Source organism: Cupressus sempervirens, chromosome 9 (genome assembly GCF_028749045.1).
Source record: "Cupressus sempervirens isolate cs-2001-9-10 chromosome 9, ASM2874904v1, whole genome shotgun sequence".
NCBI classification, from domain to species: Eukaryota; Viridiplantae; Streptophyta; class Pinopsida; order Cupressales; family Cupressaceae; genus Cupressus; species Cupressus sempervirens.
This window is the reverse complement of record NC_143126.1, coordinates 311,611,964-311,633,746: the sequence shown is the minus strand read 5'-3', so window position 1 is coordinate 311,633,746 and position 21,783 is coordinate 311,611,964.

Here is a 21,783-nt window from a genome sequence, read left to right as displayed (position 1 = left end):
ACTTATTAATAAGATTTTTAATATATAACTTGTTATTTATTTAAATATTGATGGATTTGGAGTATTAACTTGGAATTTGACCCTTAATGTACGAAATTATCATCAGATGATAATCATGTAGTTATCAAACTATTAATATTGGAGATTTGGATTATAGTTGGCATCATTAACGAATTATTTTAGATAAATGATTGTCTTTGAGGTGCATGAAGGGAATTATAAATTATTTATTTATCTCCTATAATGAGAGTGTATCTCAAGGAGGTTATATTCAACCACTAGTGACATTGTTGTTAGCAAAACAATGAAGAATCTGCCATCATAGATTTATTTAAATATAACTTGTTATTAACTATTAAATTATCATCAACTCAAATGTTAATGAAATGGAGTATAGTTTATTATCAATAATACGGGTTTGTTAAGAAAATGTTAGAATACTTGTTATTAAATGTTAATAAGTCATTATTATTATTAGTTTTTGATGAATTTATTATTTATTAATAGGTCTAACAAACTATTAATAAATAATGGTTTAAATAGTTATCAATAAATTTGATTAGATTTAATCTAGTGAAGATTATTTAATGATTAAAAGTTTTGTAAAGATATTAGTTTTTGGATTTGAAGTATAATTGATTTTTAATCAATTGATATTCATTGAGTTGATATTATAACTATGATATTAATAATTAAGTTGTGCGATAGAGTCTTATTTGAAATGATTAATGATAATACAAATTTGTCAAGGGAATGTTAGTATTCATTAAAGAGTGATGAATTTGGCTATTATAGAATTATTAATAAGATTTTCAATATAGCTTGTTATTAAATATTAACAAGTTATTATTATTGAATTATTAATATGATCATTTGAGTATTGAATTATAGTTGACTTTTATCTTACAGAATTCTAGTTATTAGCCAACTGATATCCATTGGGTTGTTGTTATGTTTATGTAATTATTGATTAAATTAATTAATTAGAGTTAATTAGATTTAATTAATAATCAAGTTATGTAATAGAGTTTTAATTGATATGCTAATATCGATTCCTCTAGCATAATTGTGAAGTATTTACATCGAAGTTGACAAGTCGTACTCTCATGACTTGAATAATGACCTTAGATATTTTAATAGTGAGACTTAGTAATATTTAATTGAAAACTATTAGAATGTTAATAGGTCATGGATGGTGTACCTATGTTAATTGATTGATTTGATTGATCATTTTAATAAGTTATAATCTTCTTATTCGAAGATTGATAATTGGCTCTCTTATAATATAATGAATAATGATCCTTGTTTTATGTTGAAGTAATCTTAAAAGAAGAGTTAATCAATTAGACTATGGATCATAGTTAAATAAAGAGAACAATTTAATTAAAGGACAATGAAGATTAGTTTAATGAGTAAATATTTACCCTTAAGCTATTATTTAAATTAATGGAAGGATAATGCTGTCGGGGAACAAATGGGTTGACGTATAGGTCAAATGATAAATCCTATACACTTGAAGTATACTCGAAATAGAAACATAAATTCTACACTTAACTCATCCATGTGATATTAGTAAACCAAAACATGTGTTTGCATTGTGTATTCTATATGCTTCTTGTTTTGAGTTTTTGGGTTGACTAGATTGTTGACCAGTCTTAGGTTGTTACCAGAGATTTGAGGATTATGCGATTGTGATGGCATGTTGATCTTATTTGGTCTCGATCTTTCTAAGCCCAACCATGGTTATGTGATCGTATGCTCTATGAAATGTTGTATTTACTGATTAATATTGTTCATCAGTCTTCATGTGTAAAGCTGAGATGTATGTGTATGAGACACTTGAGCTAATCATTTTTGAGTCACCAATCAGTTATCCTTGGATTAATTTCTAGTTGCCATGATGAGACTGAAATGTGGATTTATTTCTTAATGATGTCATGTTGTGACATGTTTGACTCAACCATTTTGGAGTCTTCGATCAATATGATTTTGAGATATTCTTGGTTGCTTGTTGAGAACCAATGGATATGGTGATTTATTTTGAGATATATTTTGGTTATTGAGAACCAATGGATACTTATGATTATCAGTGATGCCTTCAGTTTTCAATAGAGAACTATTGTGGTCATGATTTTCTATGGATGCTTTTCAAATGCTCATGGAGATTTGATGATTCTTATCATGGAGATTTGATGCTTATATTGTGGATATTTGATGTTTCTTTTATAGATTATCTTTTGGATTTTCTTTCCAGTCGCTTGTATAGGACTGGGGTGATTTTATGATTCCATGAGCTTAGGGTAGGTAATCTACTTGTAGTGTCGGGAAGTGGCTTGCAATGGGGGTCAGGGCCCTAAGTGGTTGCCAGGGTAACTCATTGTAAGTTTGGTTAATAAGTGATAACATTTACACACTAAATGAGGATTTAATGAACCTAAAAAGATAAGTGTTTTGGTTCTTTCCCATGCCTTGAGTGCTTGTACAGACTAGGATGGGAGTAGAGAGAACGCATGGTTGTGACCTTGCATTCCATAGTATGCCTCATTAGTATGAGAGGATACTAGTGGCCGCATGAGATCAGTATGGACTCGTGGAGTTTAGCTAACTGCCAGGGTAACTTGTACATGATAAATGCGATGACACTTTCCCGCTTGCAGAGTAGGTTTCCTACATGTCATTGTGTGCCTCTAGGAATTAGATGTTAGTTTTGTGTGATGGAACCTTTGAGTAAGTATACTTTTAGGATTCCTGTACTTATAGAGATTTATACTTTGTGATTTTGATAGCCTATTTGAGACTTGAGATTATCTCCTCAGCACAGTGGGAGTGGACCACTTAGGTTCCACGTGGTCAGGTGGTAGTATTTTTTCCACTCTTATCATTTGAGATCCGTTCGAGACACTGTGGCTAGAGCATTCTCAGTTGGTATTTATCTTTATTATGTTCTTGGATCATTATGATAGATGATATACCTTATGATGGATGTATTTACTGGTATGTTTCTTACATTGATGATTTGCATATGTCAGTTGATGATATATTATGCTTTACTTTGCATGTTAGTAGGATATTTTAGGAGTGACATTCCTACTATGATAATACCGATGATCTCTTCGGTGCTTTGGAATGTTACGCACGGAGGGATGGCTAGGATCCACGATGGTCTAATGATGCTATTTACGGTTGGGAGGAACCGTGCACTTAGTTATTTATGTTTGTGATATATGGTTATCTTTTATGGTGGATGTTTATATCTTTTGTGATGTTGTATCATGTATGATATGTGGTTTCATTTACTTTAATCGCATCATGGATTAATATTGGATGATGATGTACTTTATTTATATGGATGTTTATTCTTTTTAGCCTTTCATACCTTGTAACATGTATAGTGGATGATTGAGCAATCTGAAATGTAATTACTAAAAGGAAACTTGTATATTGTTTTAGTATGTTGGATGTATCATTATTATTTCATGTGGATGTAGTATTAGATGGATCGTTAATAGTTAGCTTAGATGTAACTCAACGTTAAGGGATCCATGAAGAATGTAACTGTTATGTATGTTATGTTTAATTTCATTTGAATTGTTGCTATTGCTTCCATTACTATGTATAAGTTGTGAATGGTTTATATTTCATGTTTAAAAAAAAAATTGTTTGGAAAACTTAGTGTAATTCTTTGGATCCCTTGGCGGGGCATTACATGTCAGATCTGCCACCTTCGCCATAAGATCTTCCTCCGCCTCTCTAGAATCTACCACCTCTACCTCTTTGTCTTTGTTCATGCTTCTTTGTCAAGATCTCCTTAGCTTTCAAGACATATTGATATGCTTCTTCCACACTTTTCAATTTCACAAAACTTATCTCATCTTGAATTCCAGATCTCAATTCATTTAGATATCTCGCAATTTTCTCAACATCATCATCCACATGTCCAGATCTAATGTACAATCTATAGAATTCTCCAATATACTTTTCACAGTCATGTCTCTTTGTCTCAAATTTTGCATTTTTCTCAACAAGCTAACTTGGTAATTAGCAGGAAGGAATTTGTTCTTTATCTTGTTCACTATCTTCAGCCAAGTCTTGATCTTCTCCTTTCCTCTCCTTTGTCTATCAGTTTACAAATGCTCGCACCACGGTGAAGCATGACCTTTCAACCTAGAAACTGCAAGTTTCACCTTCCCTATTATTAGGAGTATTTTCATACTCAAAGAACTTCTCCATTTCAGAGATAGATCCAATCCAACACAACATTGGTGTCCAATTTTCCATCATAAGGAACAAGTTCTATAGCAAGCTTCGAATGTGCCCTAGAAAATACTTTCAGCAATCTTTCTTCATCTTGATCTTCTTCCCGTTCCAGATTAGAGTTTGGTGCTACTACTTCATCATCACTCACATCCTCAAGATGTGCTACTCTCTTCTGGGTTGTCTCCGTAGCATCTAATTTGGCTGCAGTTTGTCTCAATGTATCCAATATTGTACTATCAACATTTTCTCTACCTTGAACCATCTTTACAAATTAGGTTCCTACAAGATCATAACCCTTTGCAAGTTATAGGTCAAATCTGTAGATCTGCAACCCTACAACCAAATTCCAATCAGGGTTCTACACAATCCAATCTCCACAAGGATGAACCTTAAGCTTTGATACCACCTGATGCAAGGAGGGTGAGAAGAATTAGGGCCAAAGGAACACCCAACAATCCAAACCAACCTTTCAGAGTTAACACAACAGAAGCAAACACACAAAGAGAATAACACCACAAAGAGAGAACAACATTCTTTATTGATTCATCAAATGATCAACATACATGCCCAACTGTAAGGCCTTTTAGGTTACAACCAGATACAAAATACATTCTAGATTCAAGATCCAGCTTCAAATTTTCACTTCCAAACACATATGCATCAAACTTGTACAATCCTCCCCAAATCTAATGAATCTCTCCCAAAATCTCTACTCAAATATAAGCCTAAACACCCTATTTATACTTGCCAAAATGACTTATAGAATATTTTCAAACATTAAAAAATAGAAAGGTTGACCCTAAAATCATCTACGCACATCCCAAGGCAAGATCTTATCATAAATGTCATTATCAAGAATTAATCCCGCAAGTAAGCTCAACACACACTAGATAGATCAACACACACTATGGAACTCAGCATACACTATAGAGTGAGATGGGATAACACGCTAATCTAAATGTTAACATGATGTGGGATAACTTCAACTCAACTGATACTGTAAAATTACTGGCACTCGATAATTGCTGCAAGTCACTAATGATTGTAACTCGACAACAATTGATAGAATGAACACAAATGAGCAGGATAACACATCAACCTAGGATGCTCCTGCATCATGACTTGCACACTTACATATGTCATCCTAACACTATTTACTATCCGTACTTAATTGTACATGTGCCAATAATAACTCTGCCATTCATTCACATCAAAATTGTCTCTATTGTGCTAGAGAACTATTTGATACTTAGACTGCATTCCATGTTTAACTATGGAAACTTCATCTGAGCATAGTGCCTTCTTTACGCAAGGTATATGTTGCCATAAATGACAGCTCCAACATTATACCAACTTATTCTACTTAGCCATATTGCCGACAAAAATAAAATTGGGCGTTGAGATAAAAAATTAGACACTTCATAATGACAACTTTGAAAATATGGTAGAAATTCTTCTTCTTCATTTTGGAGAGAAAATAGTAAAATAAAATTTTTAGAAATAGGGCATACTGAGATGGGGAGAGGGGGGTGAATTAGTGTTCCACAAACTTTTTTCCAACTATGGATTTTATTGACAATCTTTAAACCTACATAGATGATCAAACTAAAAAGAAAACATAAGCATAACACAATGAAACCCATAACACCATTATTTGTTAACTAGAGAAACTCTAGCTAAGGAAAAACCCTAGTGGGGATGGTACCCATAAAATGATCCACTAATCAAAAGTATCTTGTGAAAGATATTGACACTGCTAGGAGTCTATTACATCCATATAATTTATATGTCCTTGTTAGAAGCCTCAACCCTATTAGTAGTTGTTGTTACAATAGAAAATAGTGTAAGATGAGCCCACTAGTCAAACATGTATATACAACTGTACAATACTATCAAAAGAGACAGGTACAAAAACCTTTCATTGTGCTAATATCTTCAACATCAGTCTAGTCTTTGTAGTTCCTCTTCAAATCTGTACATGCAACTTCTCTTCTCTATTATAGCATCAAATTCGCATCTATACCAATCACATAAAGTGGGCATATAAACATTATATCAATATAATACAATGCCACACTTCACATAGCAAAATAATTTTCCTTTATACTAAAAAGTTTGTCTTGTTGGCCTTGTGTTGCTTGATACTTTGCTAAGTCTTTAAATTATATTCTGCCATGTGTGGGTTAACATCTATGATTTTGACCCAACCTCATTAATCACTTAACCAAACTGCCATTATACTATTGTTTTCTTTGTTGTGACTTGGCTACCCAAAACTGGTGAATCCACCATAACCCATGCAAAAATTAATATTATCCTTAGTGCCCTTACATTCATTCTATATATTGTCCATACTACCTTCCCTTAAGTGCACAAGTCCCTAGGTATACTTAGTGAAGCATGTCGAATCAAAACTATCTAACTACCATTGTTTACCTTTGTCACACTTAGACAATTTTGTACTTTATCTTTCACAAAAGGTTTTTCCATCTCAAAGTAACTACATGTTTCCATAAATGACAACCTTAACACTTTATATAAGCCAAATTTCCAACAATATCCCCCTTTGGCATTGATGACAACATATGGGAAAAATTGGTTAAGTAACATAATTTCGAAATTACAAAATTGTGGCCTTCAGAAAATTTCAAAAATGGATCATCTATTGTAGCAATAATATATTCTACATACTATTCTCCTCCTTAGATTATGCTCTAACTTATATCTCCCTTATACAATCTTTACAATGCATACTACTTACAATTTTTCTTACCATTACTCTCCTCATTTGACATCAATGAAAAAAGTGAGTCAAAATTTTATATACAAGTCAAAATTTTGTTTCCTTTGCCTTTGTTCTTCAATCTGAATGATTCTCCAATAGACTTATGCAATCTGAAAAGCTCTTCTTGAGATTGGTAAAATCAATTTCCAATGAGCTTTATACTGCATCTACTATATTGGCGACTTCACATAAAGCATAAGATGCTTCATTTGTTGCATTTAGATCTAAATAGCCAAATTTGTCACAAGACTCCCTTGCTCCTAATAAGGTGTCCTATTTTTTTTGCACCACATCAATTTTTCAATATCAGATGCTCTCTTAGCAGGTTGAATCTCTTCAAGATTCTTGCCTTGTCATCCTCAATTAGCCTCCACTCATCAAGAGTTTTACTAGTTTTGTGCTCAAATATTATAACCTTTTCATTCGATTTCTTCAACTCTTCACTCATCTTTCCCAATTCATTCTCCTTTTCTCTTATGGCCTTTGAAATATTATGAGTATTTTTATATGCTAAGGCACATTTCACATATAAGTCCTAGCCCTCAGAAGTACATATTCTTAACTCTTTTATGCAAACATCTAAAACTATTTTGACATTCCTTATGTTGTCAAAGACTATGCTAAATAATTTGGCATCACGTTCTATCTACACTTAAACGTTTGCTACTTCTATGAGATCAAAAAAATTTGTCAAACTATTAAAAAATTTCTCTACCCTCTTTTTGTGCGTCTCTCTCTCTCTCTTAGGGATTCTTATGATGTGTTTGTACTTTTTCAGGACTAACAAGGCACACTAAGTAGCTCAAGCATAAAACTTCTTGAGATGAATAATATTGGTGGGATTAATTAGAAGCTGGCCTTCTAGAGTAGATAACTGACATGTTCCTGAGCTAAAAGATGTTGTGAGAACATATGGACCTAACCAAGCAAACTCAAATTTTTTTCTATTCTCTCTATTTGATTGGACCTTCATGTTCTCTTTTAGGACCATGTTACCCACTTAGAACTGATGGGGGTGAACCTTTTTATTAAAGTTCCACTTGATTATATTTTGGTAAACCACTAGGTGGTCATAGGCCTGTTTCTTTTTCTCATCAAGTAGATCTAGTTGGGCGAGTCTAGCAACTCTATAGTCATTATGAAATATTTCACCTTGCAAAGATATGTGCAAGGATGGGAGTTCAAACTCTATGGGTAAGATTGCTTCATCTCCATAAACCAAGGAGTACAGGTTAGGTTAGTAGATGTACAAAATGAGGTGCAGTATGCCCAAAGGGCAGGTTTGATTTGCACATGCCACAATCACAGCCAAAATAATTGACAAGCTTCTTTAGGATTTTGAGTAAGGTTTTATTGGTTGCCTCCACTTGACCATTACCTTTTGGAAAGTTGTTGCCACATTTTTAGTCCTCCATTCTTAAAATTATAGGTGAAGTGCTAAGCCAATGATTCATGTCATGCCTTGGCATAGGTTGCCATTAGGGTTTCCTCTCTCATCTTTCCCTTTGCATTTCCTAGGTGGGAATACAAGAGAAATGATTTTTAAAAAAAATTGTGCTAGTTGATTAGGATAGGAAGGGTAAGTTAATGCATTCCCTAGATGAGAGAGAGAAACAATTCTATTCATAAGAAATTCTAACTCTATGATCAAGTGTTCCATTGATGACATGATACAGGTAGAATGAACAGATTATGAGCATATCTAGAGCAAATGACAGTGAAGAATACAAGGACCAAGGTTTAAAAACATGGTACAAATCACAAAGAACAAGATAGAAGCTAGATCAATTAATCTCGATGTAGAGTGAGTACTGAAAAATGCAAAAATGGTGAAGAACATGGTCCAAGGTGGCAAAGACCAAAGTTCATCTCAAATTGATGACGAAAATCACATTTGAATGTCTATGTCCAAAGTTTGAAAAGTTTGCATGATCGCAACTTGGTTTTGGCTCAAAGAATTTTAAGTTGCAAAGTAGCAAGAGCTAACCACAACAGTCAAGGTTTGAGTGATTGCACCATTGCAATGAGTTAATGCTTACTTCTAGGTAAAGTGACAAAGTAGCAAGAGGTTTTCAGCGCATTATCGTACAGTTAAAATCTTAAGTTGTGAGGTTGTGAGCAAAGTCAGATTGAATGAGTAAGGTGATTTAAGGAAGTAATATCTTGTTATTTCGATAAATTGGAAAAATATTTAAGACTTTTAAAGTTGAAACGATGCAAAAAATTAATGGGACAGTTAAAGATCAAAGGCTATCGCATCATTGCAGGCAGTTAAGGTAGCATAGAAACGAAAGCTAAAGATCGAATCATCTTATGCAGTTAAAATTGACTTGAGGTCAAGGTAGTGAGATAGCAAAAGCTCCTTCTCGCAACTTCGTAGGGTTAAATGATCAGTTAGAGTTTTAGGTTGTGAGCTTGTGAACGAGGTAGTCAATCATTGATCATTGCTAGATCATGACCTATTTATGGCTTGAAGAATTCTAAGTTGCGATGGTGTGAAAAGCATAAAATAATAGTCAAAATTTGAATGGTAGCAACATCGCATGCAATTAGCTAAACTCTCAATTTTAAGTTGAAAAGTAGCGATGATGATAGAATGAAGGCATTAACATTATTGCAAATGGTTAATAGTAACTTAGGGATAAGGTGGCGAAAGAGTCAAAGCAAGAAATTGCACCATTGCAAGGTTAAGTGAGGAGTTATTGTTTTAAGTTGCGAGATTGCAATAAAAGGAAGCAGTTAAGTTCAAATGGTTATCACAATATCATAGGTTAAAAGAATTTAAGACATTTTTAAGTTGTGAAATCGTGATGCGGTTTGATTCAAAGGTTTTGCTACTTCGCAAGTTTGAAACAACAATTAAGAATACGAGCAGAGATGTTGTGATAAGACATCAAAATAGTCATTTTGTTAGGTCGCTACAATTAAAAAGTTAAAAAATGAAAGGGCCATGAAGCTATGACATGGTCAAAACTAAAGGTTTTGCCACTTCGCATGGGATTCACTCACAATTAGTTTTAATGTGCGAAGGCGCGATCATATTTAGTGTGCAATCATCACTACCTCACCGCGGTTAGTAAAAGGGAACAATAAGCAGTTGTGAGGTTGCGATAAAAGCTTGAAAGAAGTATTCACATTCTCACATGTCGACATGGTCAATGAATTAATAGAGATATACGACTACTGGATGAGCCAAGCTAAAAACATAATTATTCCAGGTGTCGAGAATCTAGACGAAATAACTAGTTCTATGAAAGCTTACACAACCAAAGTAGTTACTCCTAAAAGACATGATTTCCTACTATTCTTCTGGGCATTTTCCTTTCTCTCCTTTCCTTCTTTTTGTATCCATCTATGGCATTATGATCAATCTCTGTAATAGACAATGATTGAAACTTATCCTGTTTTTAGCTTTTTTTGTTCGAAGATTCTCTACGAAGCATTCATCCAGTGTAACCGACCATTTTGAGAAGGCCTATAAATGTAATCTTTTGAAAAGTTAATGAGATAGGAAAAATTACTTTTGGGCAAACCCTTGTAGTTGGGACTACTGTGTGAGACTCTGAGTCCATTTCTAGTTTTTTTGTTCATTTGATTTCAATATAGTGTATGGAATGAATGTGCTTTTGTTGAAAACTGAATGAATGTAAATGAACTTGGTTTTGTTTCCTTCATTCAGTTGATTGTATCTCTTACTTTCTAGGTAAGTGCAAGAAGTCGGGTCTCACTTTTGGGCAAAAAGTGAAAGTGTTTTCCCCATTTTTGAAATTTCTTGTCAATTGATGTCAAAATTTGAGGCATTTAGAGATTGAATATAAAAAAACTTTAGAAATTAAAAATTTAGTGTTCAAAATTTATTTTTTGAATATGTAATTTATTTGTGTACCCATTTATAGATTTTGTTTTTGGTATGGATCTTTAGAAACCACTTTTTCAAAATGCTTGTTTCAGGACCATACCACACTTGTGTACAGACACCATAATTTGACACAAATAAATGAATTTTTATAAATCCTCTTACATGGAGTTACCTAATACACCTAGGATTAATGACAATATTTTTTCTTAATTTTTTATTGAATATTTTTTTTATTAATTATTATTCACTATAAAGATAAATTTGAAAACCTCTTGTGTACGGACACCATAATTTGATCAAAATTTCACTTTTTTCAAAAAGTATTTTTTTAACCTCAAAAGAATTGTATGTAGATTGATGACATAAATTAATTTAAGAAAAATTAGAAAATAAAAAAGTTATTAAAGTTTTAGTGGACTTCACTATTTTACATTTAGGTACCACCTTTCATTAAAAAATAATGTAAAATAGTAAATAAAATCATAGTACTATAAAATTTATATTTCTGAAATAAGGATGGTGAGAGCTCTAATGGGTTTTTGTTTCATAAAAAATTTTGATCGGGAAGACCCTCTAAAAATTATGGCAAGGCATGAATTTGTCAGTTCAATGCCTTAGCCAAATCCTAAGAGGTCAAGGCATAGGCTTGGTCTCACCAAGCTTATCGTGAACCAAAATCTGAGGTAGGAGGAAAAATTCCTGCCCCATGTTATAAAAATGGGTACCCATTATTTGAAACTCAAAAAATGGGTACCCATTTTGAAAAAGTCAAATCAACACTTAAAATCCCCTCCCCCCCCTGCCCCCCCCCCCCCCCCCCCCCCCCCCCCAAAAAAAAAAAAAAAATTGAATTTTTAGAAATGGGTACCTATTTTTTAAAAGTAAAAAATGAGTACCCATTTCAAAAAAATACAAAATTTTTATGTTTTAAAAAATAGGTACCCTTTTTTGAAAATTAAAAATGGGTACCCAATTTTTAAGAAATGGGTACTTGATTTAAAAAAAAATGGGTGCTCATTTTTAAAATTTTGGATAGGGCACTTGAGCCTAAAATAGGTGCCAATTTCTAGAAGAGCACGATCTCAATCCAGGGACTTTTGCGAAATTGAGACCCAACTTCTTGCTTCTACCCTTCTTCAACATAAGCATCTCTTTGTTCTCTGTGCTATGCGTCATGGTTCATGTGTGAAGTGTAAGTTTTTTGTGTAAGAAGGCTGACAGGTTGGTCGGTGGAGTCACTGGGAAATGCACAATCCGGGTATTGTTAAAACATTAGCTAACTGTGTAATCTGAGAGTTACCCATTTTGTCACCTTTTCCTCTCTTGCTGTCATAATCTAGTTTTTCATGTCTCCATTTATTACATTTAAGTCAGAATAGATTGCATGTTGTGAGTTGGTCCCCCTTTCAATTGCCTAAGTTGTTTGAAGTGTCAAGCAACTTAGTTTTTGCCTCTTTTGCTCTCTAGTTAAAAGCATACCTCCAAAACCTAAAACAAAAAATTTATTGCATAGCTTGCATTCAAAAGGGAGTTGTACCTTTCAATTTAGGGGTCCTTAATATATTCCTACATTGACCCATTCCATTGTTAACTTCTTTGTTTTTCATAATCCTTTGGGCATTCTAAGAGTCAAGGTATAAACCAAAATATCAAGGACGATAAAATGTTAACCAACAAAAGTATAGGCTAGAAAAATGGTGATAGATGTTTAAATAGGAGCACAATTCCTCCATATTAAGGCTTTCAAAAATGCCCTCATGGTTTGAAAAGATAGTGGTTGGAATACCAAAGTGAGAAATAATATGGTAAAGGACAAATTTAGAAACTTGGACTCCTCTGACATTGACAAGTAAGACTTGTTGATTTCAAATTGGTTTTGAAAATTGAGTGTCAACACACTTAGTCATTTACTTAGTTAATGCCGAACTAGTAATGCATGCGGAGTACAACATGTAAATATTAGACCATATTGAGTTGCAATAAGTGCCAAGTCACCCATGTGCTGACTCACTCAAGTGTCGAGCAGATAGACCATGCTGAGTGATTTAAGTGCCAAGTGAATAGTAGATGTCGAGTAGTTCAGGTATCGAGTCAGAAGTAGAATTACAGTGTATGCCAAGTGTCAGTAACCTCATATGCCAAGTAACATAGGTTGGACATTTATTTGTAATGGCACAAACAACTATGTAAAACATTTTTTAGCCAACCTAAGGATAGATTACCATCTTTTGAAGATGAGGACAAATCTATATGCAGATTCCCTATGTTATTGCATGTAGCCAATTAGAAAGTAGGAAGGTTTAAGCGACAAAATGGATGAATCACAGCCATAGATTTATACCAAACCCTAAGCCACCAAAGTCTTTTTAAGAAGGACGAAACCTTATTTTTTTTTTTAAGGAAGTAAGTGTACAAGGGGTAAATGAAAGAATTAAAGAAGCAAAAAAAGGCAATTTGTAGAGTTTTTAAGGTGACTTAGTAGTAAGAATGCATTACAGAATTAGTTAGAAAAGAACAAAGGATAGAGAAGGATACAACATTGTTATATCTGATCGTGAAGGATCAAGAAGGACATTGTGCAAAGTTGATCTGTTATCAAGCAAGTGCTAATCACAAGATCTATGCTGATAGATTTTAACAGGTGATTTCAGTTAAATCTCCTAGGAAGAGTAGTCCTAATAGGCTATACCAAATCCTTTAATAGGGTGGCATTCCAAGTGAATGATCTAAAGTCCTTTAACCAAGCACACTTCTAACAGGATGTTGAAATCCTCTAGCAAGGTGGGAATTAACAGTCTTTGTAAGCCTTTAATAGGGTAGGCCCTTCACAAGGCAGACCATGATTCATGGTCAAACCATTGTAACCTTAATTGGCTACACTTTATTGTTGCAGAAGTAAAGATTTGTGGGTGTCATCCCCACCCCAATTTTACCTTCTCACTTGGATGGTTTCTAGGTAATCATATCTAGTGTTATGTGTGTTTGATTACTTACATGTTTTAGATGCATTTACTCTACATGTTATTTTAGTTTATATATTGAATGCATCTAATGAATGGTGAAAATTTTATGGATCAAAGTTTAAAATCCTAATTCAGCCCCCCCTCGCTTAAAAGTTTACCTTTCCCACTTGAAATTCCAACAATTGGTATCAGAGCTAAGTTATCAAAAGGAGAAGCTTTGCAGCTTGGAGGAAAGATCTTGAAATGGAAGTCTACAATCTGGGAAAGATTATTGAGAACTAAGAGATTGAAATACATCTTATACTACATCAACTAAATGAAGCTAGAGATGCTTTGAAGAGTTCCTTGAAGAGAAGGAAAGAGATTGCTATAATAGAAAATGACACACAATACAAAGAGATAGACACCACCAAGCTATTTGCAGATGGTAACTCTAACGAATTTGATGCAGCAGTTGCAAATCTTATGGAAAAGAATAGAGAACAAGCTGAGGAAAGCAGAAATCTCAAGTTAGAATAAGAATCTCAAGCCATGATGCTATGTGAGGTAACAAAATAGAAAAAGAAAGCCATCAAAGATAATGCCATGATTGAAGAGGACAAGTAATCTTGAACAATAGACTGGAAGAGAAGTTAACATAGCTAACTAGGATCTCAAACATGCAATTAGATACCTTAAGACAAATGATGAATGCTCATCATGAATTGAATGTCAAAGGCATTGAGATAACCACATTGAAGTTGCATAATGAAAAACTACAGAATGATCTGAGAAGAGAAAAAGAAATTGTTGAAAGTTTCAACAAGCCAAATGAAGCCATCACGAACTTTGAACAATTACTAAAATCCCCAAGATCCAACAATGATGTACCAGGATTAGGCTACACAAGCACTGAAGAAGGAGAATCATCAAAAGTTGCTGAAGAAAGGAACATCAAAGGTAAGAACTCCAAACCTACTTGTTACTTTTGTGGTAAGAAAGAACATACTACTAATGTGTGCATGAGTAGGAATACAATTTAGAATGCTAAGCCTAAGAACATGACTCATTGTCATAAGCGCAACAAATAAGGTCATCAGGCACATGAATGTAGAACCAGAACCATGCATGCACCAGGATTTGAAGGATATTGCTATAGTTGTCAGAAGTATGGACATAAAAATTTTGAGTGTAGATCCAAATCCATGTGGACATCAAACAGGTCAGCAAAGGTAAGAAACAATACAAACTTTAATAATTGGGATTACAACACAAGATATAACTGTCATTGTTGTCAAGAATATGGACATATCCCTGAGAATTGCATTAGGACTCATTTCAGTGGTAACTACAAAATATGGTTGAGTCAAACTACATGTTTTAGCTATTTAAAGACTATCCACATTAGTAAGCATTGTTCAACTAGGTCAGAGGCACCAAGTTGTGAATTTGATAAAGAAAAAGGCAAGGAAGATGTTGAACACATTAGGAATGAGATAAACAAGACATGGACGAAGAAAGATGTTTGCACTATGTAAAATGGAGAAGGGATCACTTCACCCAATGGGTCAGGTGATCACACCTCATCAAACTAGGCAAATAAGAGGTATGTGGGACTGATACTCAAATGTAATATCACACGTCAGTTCCAAAGGAAATAGTACTGAAAATAATACATTAGCATGAATAAAGATGCAAGATGTAAGTCAAAACCTTGAGTTTTTCATGTTGTTGCCAAGCATGAAAAGTTCTCTGTGTATACTAAGTGGAATACTAGTTAGTGCCGAGTTGCCAAACTATCTAGTTGATTCCAAGTTTGTAGCAGATGCCAAGTGAATATGAAATCGTGTTGATGTTGAGTTTACAACTGTACAAGCACCAAGCATTAAATGCAAGGGTTTGAAGGGTATATGGTCATTTTCACTCATTATTCATGATTTCAAATTTGAGTTAAAGCAAGCAGAGTGAAAGGTCATTCAAAATCTCACTCAAAGCATTAGCAAAGATCTCAGTGACAATTTTACACTAGTTGTACAAGATTTTCAAGGTATTTATCACAAGATGAGCTACACAATTTTTATTTGCACAAACCCTAGTTTGACAAAATGATGTCTAGCTCAAAGAATGCAGAAGGGAAGGAGGTTTTTGAATGTCCAACTAGTTAGTAATGAAGTAAAACAACCAATATTCAAGGCCATCCCTGACATAGCATATAAATGAGATCCCTCTGGCGCACTATTCATGATCCCGCCAAAAGTTATTATGATACAAGATGTTAGAAAATGTTACAATTGCAAAATAGGAGGAATAGGAGACATGGAAATCAGAGAAGCCTATGACAGAATATGTGAAAATGGTGCTTTGAAAGAAGAATTCAAAATTGTCGAAAGGAAGGGTTTGACCCGTGCCTTAGACTTTCCTACTATTTTCAACACTGAATGGATTAGAATTGTCTTAAGCCAAATACATGATGGATCCCTATGGCTAGAAGGAGGACCACTAAAGATTACCAAACAAATAATCCATAGGGTTACTGGTTTCCAACCCTAGATTGACCAAAGACTTTGCAGAGTGACTCCAAAGACGTAATAGAGAAGAATATAGGAGCAAAATGGAATAAAAGGGGAATGACAATAGACACTATAATTGATCCTCTAATAAAATTTTCTATTAGGGTAATCTCACACAAATTCTATCATTCTAGCAGATTGAATAGTGTACCCTATATTATAGTGGATGTTGGCTACAAAATTGTAAAGAAAGATCATACATATGATCTGGAAAAGCTCCAACTACAACAATTGATGGAAAACTTTGGAGCTATAAGGAAAACCAAAAGTGCACAATACAAATTTGGTTCAATACTTATTTTCATATTCTTCTATGTACAAAATACATTCCCATCTTTTGGTATAGTTGGATGGAAGACCAATAGGTCTATTGCAGTTCAGATAAATGAATATATTGAATAGATGGGAGAAAATTTTGAGACATTAATGACTAGCTACTTTGAGGACTTTAAAAAGTCAATGAAGAAAAGGATGAGGGTACCTGTTTCACTGGTTGAGCAACACTACAATGATATATGCTTTCTTGCTGATGCTGATTATACCTTTATACATGCTACTACACCAAGGGTCAGATGGTTAAGACCACTTGGATATGGGATCAATGTTGATGAAGCTTCAACAACAATAACTACACTTCTAGCAGAGGAAGTGGACAAGACTACAAAAAACTTTAGAAATTATGATGTAATGAAATCAAAGATTGAAATGGAGTTGAAAATTACCTCCACACTTCAAAAGAAAGATAAATTGGTAAAGAAGCTAAAGGCCAAATTTGGTGAATGTGTAGGTGATGAAGAAGAGGAATAAGATGAAGAAGATGAAGAAGAAGATCAAGAAAAAATAAAAGGACCTCTTGCATTAACCCAAGGCATGGAAGAGGACAAGAAAGAAGAAGAATTAAAAGGTGCCAAGGGAGAGGAAGCCGATGAAGCACCAACACATGCCGAGCCAAAGAAGAGAAAGGCTAATGCATAGCCTGCAACTAAGGCAAAGAAAATTGCAAATCCAAGCCCAACCAAGCCAAGTGCATCTATCACTAGAGCTAGCACACGTGCCACAATACATAAGGCAAAGGAAAAGTCCAAACAAGAAGAACAGGGCAGCCAAGTGCAAAAGAAACAAAGAAGAAAATATGTTGCATAGCTTGACTCAAATAAAGAAAAGGCTGAATCAGATGATTTGAGTCAATTCAAAGTGGTAAGTCACAAAACACTCTTTGATATTAAAAATGTGTGTGAAAATGTTAGAAATAATGTAGATTTATCTGGTATAAAGAATATTGATTTTGAAAAACTTGGAAGAGGGGAGAAGAATCTAGTAGAAGAGGAAATGTTCTAGCTCTGGTGATAGGTGCACTTGGCTTGGTTGGGCTTGGAGGAAGGTTTGCACCAAAGTATAGAGCCTTCAATATTCTTCAAAATAACATTGAAGATGTTGTAAAAAAATCCACACAAATGTAGAAATTGATCTATGGATTAACTATTGTGAAACAAGGAGAAGAGGACCCCTTTGATGGTAAGAATAATGACAAAGAAGAGGATGACAAAGAAGACAATAAGGAAGAAGGGAATATAGTTGAGGAGGAGATTGAAAAGATAGACACTGACATGGCCACAACTGAACAACAACAAGAGGAACAGAGTGTGCAAGACACACAAATGCAGAGTGCCAGGCCCCCTCATGACAGAAGTGTAACTACATAAACCATAATTGTCAAAGATGTCTCTGATGGATCCACTTAGAAAATCTATCCATTAACTAAAAAAGATTTGAAGAAGATTCTAGACCAATCTACACTACAAGCACAATTATGTGATAATCCAATTTTGGTCAGTGTAGAAGAACTTCAAAAGGAAGTAACTGAGGTTACAAGGGATAAGGTGAATCCACAAGAACCACCTTCTACCATCCCTTCAATTACTCAAGTACAACCTTTAACTCAAAAAATGATAGATACATCTACTAAGGTTGATACTAATATTGAAGTTGATACAAATGAATAGAAATGGATTGTAGAAGAAAAAAAAGGGACAACAACAGAGCAAATAGGACATATAGATTCATCTGTATTTGAAGCACAAACACAAGGTGCAAGTCAAGTCATTGTCATAGATTAAGATAAGTCTGAAGAAGGTGAACAAATACCTAAGCTAAAGGATCAAGAAGCCATTTAGGCACTAGTAACACTACCAACATCTAGCAACTCTCCTACAAAAATTCTTTAGAAGCTAAGCATAGAAGCTATACCATTACAGATATCAGTGTTGACATATCAATCAAGTTTGTTATTAGTGACATACTTATTTAGGTTGTATATAGGTATTGAGCTTATTGTACAACTAGTAGTGTTTTCCAAGCATTTCAATTGTCATTGAGTTCTAAAGTTGCTATCGAGTCCCTTGGACAAATCCTAGTGGTTTCCAAGAAGTGATAGTTATAGTAAAGATTAGCAATGTAAACCATGCATATCAGTATATGCCAAGTTTACCAGTGCAAACCAAGTTGTGCAGTGTTCACTGAGTTTGTAGTTTATGTGATGCAATTCGTGTGTTATCCAAACTTCTCAGTGTTAACCAAGTGACTCAATTTATATTGAGCTCGAGGTAATAGTGTTTATCGAGTCATACAATGTAAACCAAGAGATTCAGTTTATATGACAAGTTTCATAGTATCTACCGAGTCACCAGTGTAGACCGAGTTCAAGACTAATTGGAAGTCATCAGTATGGACCAAGCTTCTATGTCTACCAAGTGCATGATGATGTTGAGCATTGACAATGGATGTCGAGTATCAGAACCTCACCGAGTCAGTCTTTAGAACTCGAGTGTCTTCATTTGGGCCAACTTTGTAATATTTGTGTAAATTTTCCTTGTGGCCGACCTTGTACTTTGTATAATTGGATTGATATATATGTAATGTATTGTATCGTGTCCAAGTATGATGAGAAAGTCAATATCAATGCAATTTAATCGAATATATTTAGAGAAGAGCAGAAAGAGCGAATTACAAAGGCTACAATAGTATAAGGAGTAGCAAAGTCATATCTATCACAACAAGGTGATTAGTACTTAAATAATCTCATTCAACAAACCAAGTTGCAGATCAAAGATCATCTACTATTTCATCCTAATAGGTGGATCGGTCAAATCCTTTAACAAGGTAGACCTAACAATCTTTTGTAAATCTCTTTACCAAGTGCATACTTCATTATATGTTTGTAAATCCTTTCACAAAGTGAAACTAGTGATCCTTATTGCTCCTAATAGGGCAGATCATTAGAAGTGATCAATGTAAGCTTTAACAGGCTAACTTTATACTATAGTTCTAAATTTTGTGGGTATCATCCCCACCCTAATTTTACTTTATATTTGGAAGGTTTCTAGGTCACCAAATCTTTGTGTTACAGTTTTATGAATACTTTCATGTTTTCAATTTCTTATGCATGCAATTAGATCGGATTTTATGTGATGGAATAAATGCTAATTGGACTATTGAATAAATAGTTAAACTGTTGAAGTTTTAGAAGTTATTGATTCACCCCTCCCCTCTTAGTAACTGAGTATAGTCTTGAATATTTCCAAAAATTGGTATCAGAGCATTGTGGTTCTGAGGAGAAAGCTTAACAACTTGAGAAAAGATCAAGGCCATGGAGATATTCAGACTTGACAAAGCTATTGACAATGAGAAGTTAGATTTGGAAATGGCCATTGTCCAACTCAAGAAAGTAAAGGAGCAACTCTCTCAATCCCTAAAAAGAAGAAAAGAACTTGCAATTCAAATGAATGATCATCTCTACATTAAAGAAAGAATTGAAGATCTTCATTCAAGAAATTTAGATGAAGCCAATGAAGCAATCAAAGAATTCATAGAAAAGAATGGTTCCTTGCAAGAAGAAGTAAGAAAACTAAGAAGAGAACAAGAAATTCAGTCAGTAAGGCTATGTGAAATCATGGAGCAGAAAAATAAGATAAAAGAAGAGATAGAGGAAAGGAACAATGAAATTCAGAACTAATCCCTTCAATAAGAAAACCTTATTGATCAACTCTCCAATGCAAATGAGGAAATCATAAGCCTAAGATTTGAAAATGAAAGATTGCAAAATGATCTGAACTCTAAAAGGAAAATCAATGAAAGATTACAAAGTGATCTGAACTTTGAAAGACAAGTCAATGAAAGAATGATGAAATCCCAAGTAGACATGACTCAATTAAATGAGAAAAATCTCTATAGACAAAAAGGAAAAGAAAAAAATTGATATACAAAAGAAGGAGAATCATCTAAGCAAGGAGCTCAAAAGAATCAAAGACCTACTTACAATCACTATGGTAAGATAGGTCATACTTCAAACAAATGTTGGAGCAATGGAAAAGTAAAATTTAATGGAAAGTGCTATAATTGCAATCAGCATGGTCACAAGGCTAATGAATGCAAAGAGAAACCAAAATTTGAAGGCAAATATCACAAATGCAAGAAACATGGACACAAGTCATCAAAATGCAAAACCAAGATGTTAAATCTAGTAAAGCAAATTGTGAAAGCAATATTTGGTTGGAACTGCAACACCTGATGCAGATGTCATTACTATGGAGAATTTGGACACATTGGTATGAATTGTGTAAAGCATCATTTGAGAAAATGAGATACTACTAAAAGATGTTTTGTTTGTATAGAACTTGGTCATCTTGCCAAGAACTACATGAATACTGGTAGAATTGAAGATGAGAAGAAGGCAAAGGAAAATAACATTCAAAAATAGATGAGACATCAATGGGTTCTAAAGTCTACCAAGGATAAAAGTCCAAGCAGTGGTGATCAAGTCACTCAAGAATTGGGTGACTCTACCATTTCTACTTAAGTTCTCAACGGAGAAACTAGAACTATGCTATCAAAGAAGACATCCAAAATAGTTTTAGATTGAAAGAGAAAAATGATTGAAATCTTTATTCAAGATACAAAGGGATTAGTGTCTACCGAGTTACCTTCTCTATCGAGTGAGGTTGGGTCACAGACTCTACCGAGCAAGGTTGGGAGTGATGAAGATGCATATGGTTACTGAGTCACGAAGACTTCACCTATTGTTCAATGCAAGCAAAGTGGATGATAGTCTATCAACATGATGTTAGTCAATCTACCTTTTGTACTGAGTATTTATGGAATTTTTAAAACAAAAATGCATGAAATCAAAGTCATTTCTTACCATGAAATTTTGAGTGCTATTGTGAAAGTGCGATCTTCAGAGCTTCCAAGCGATTTGAGTGAATTTAAAGTGAAAGTTTTTGAATTCTCTCAAACCCTATCGAGTGAAGATGGAATCCAATAGTAGCATGGCTAAGCGAGGTTCAAACATGTTGGTACATGGAGTGCAATGGA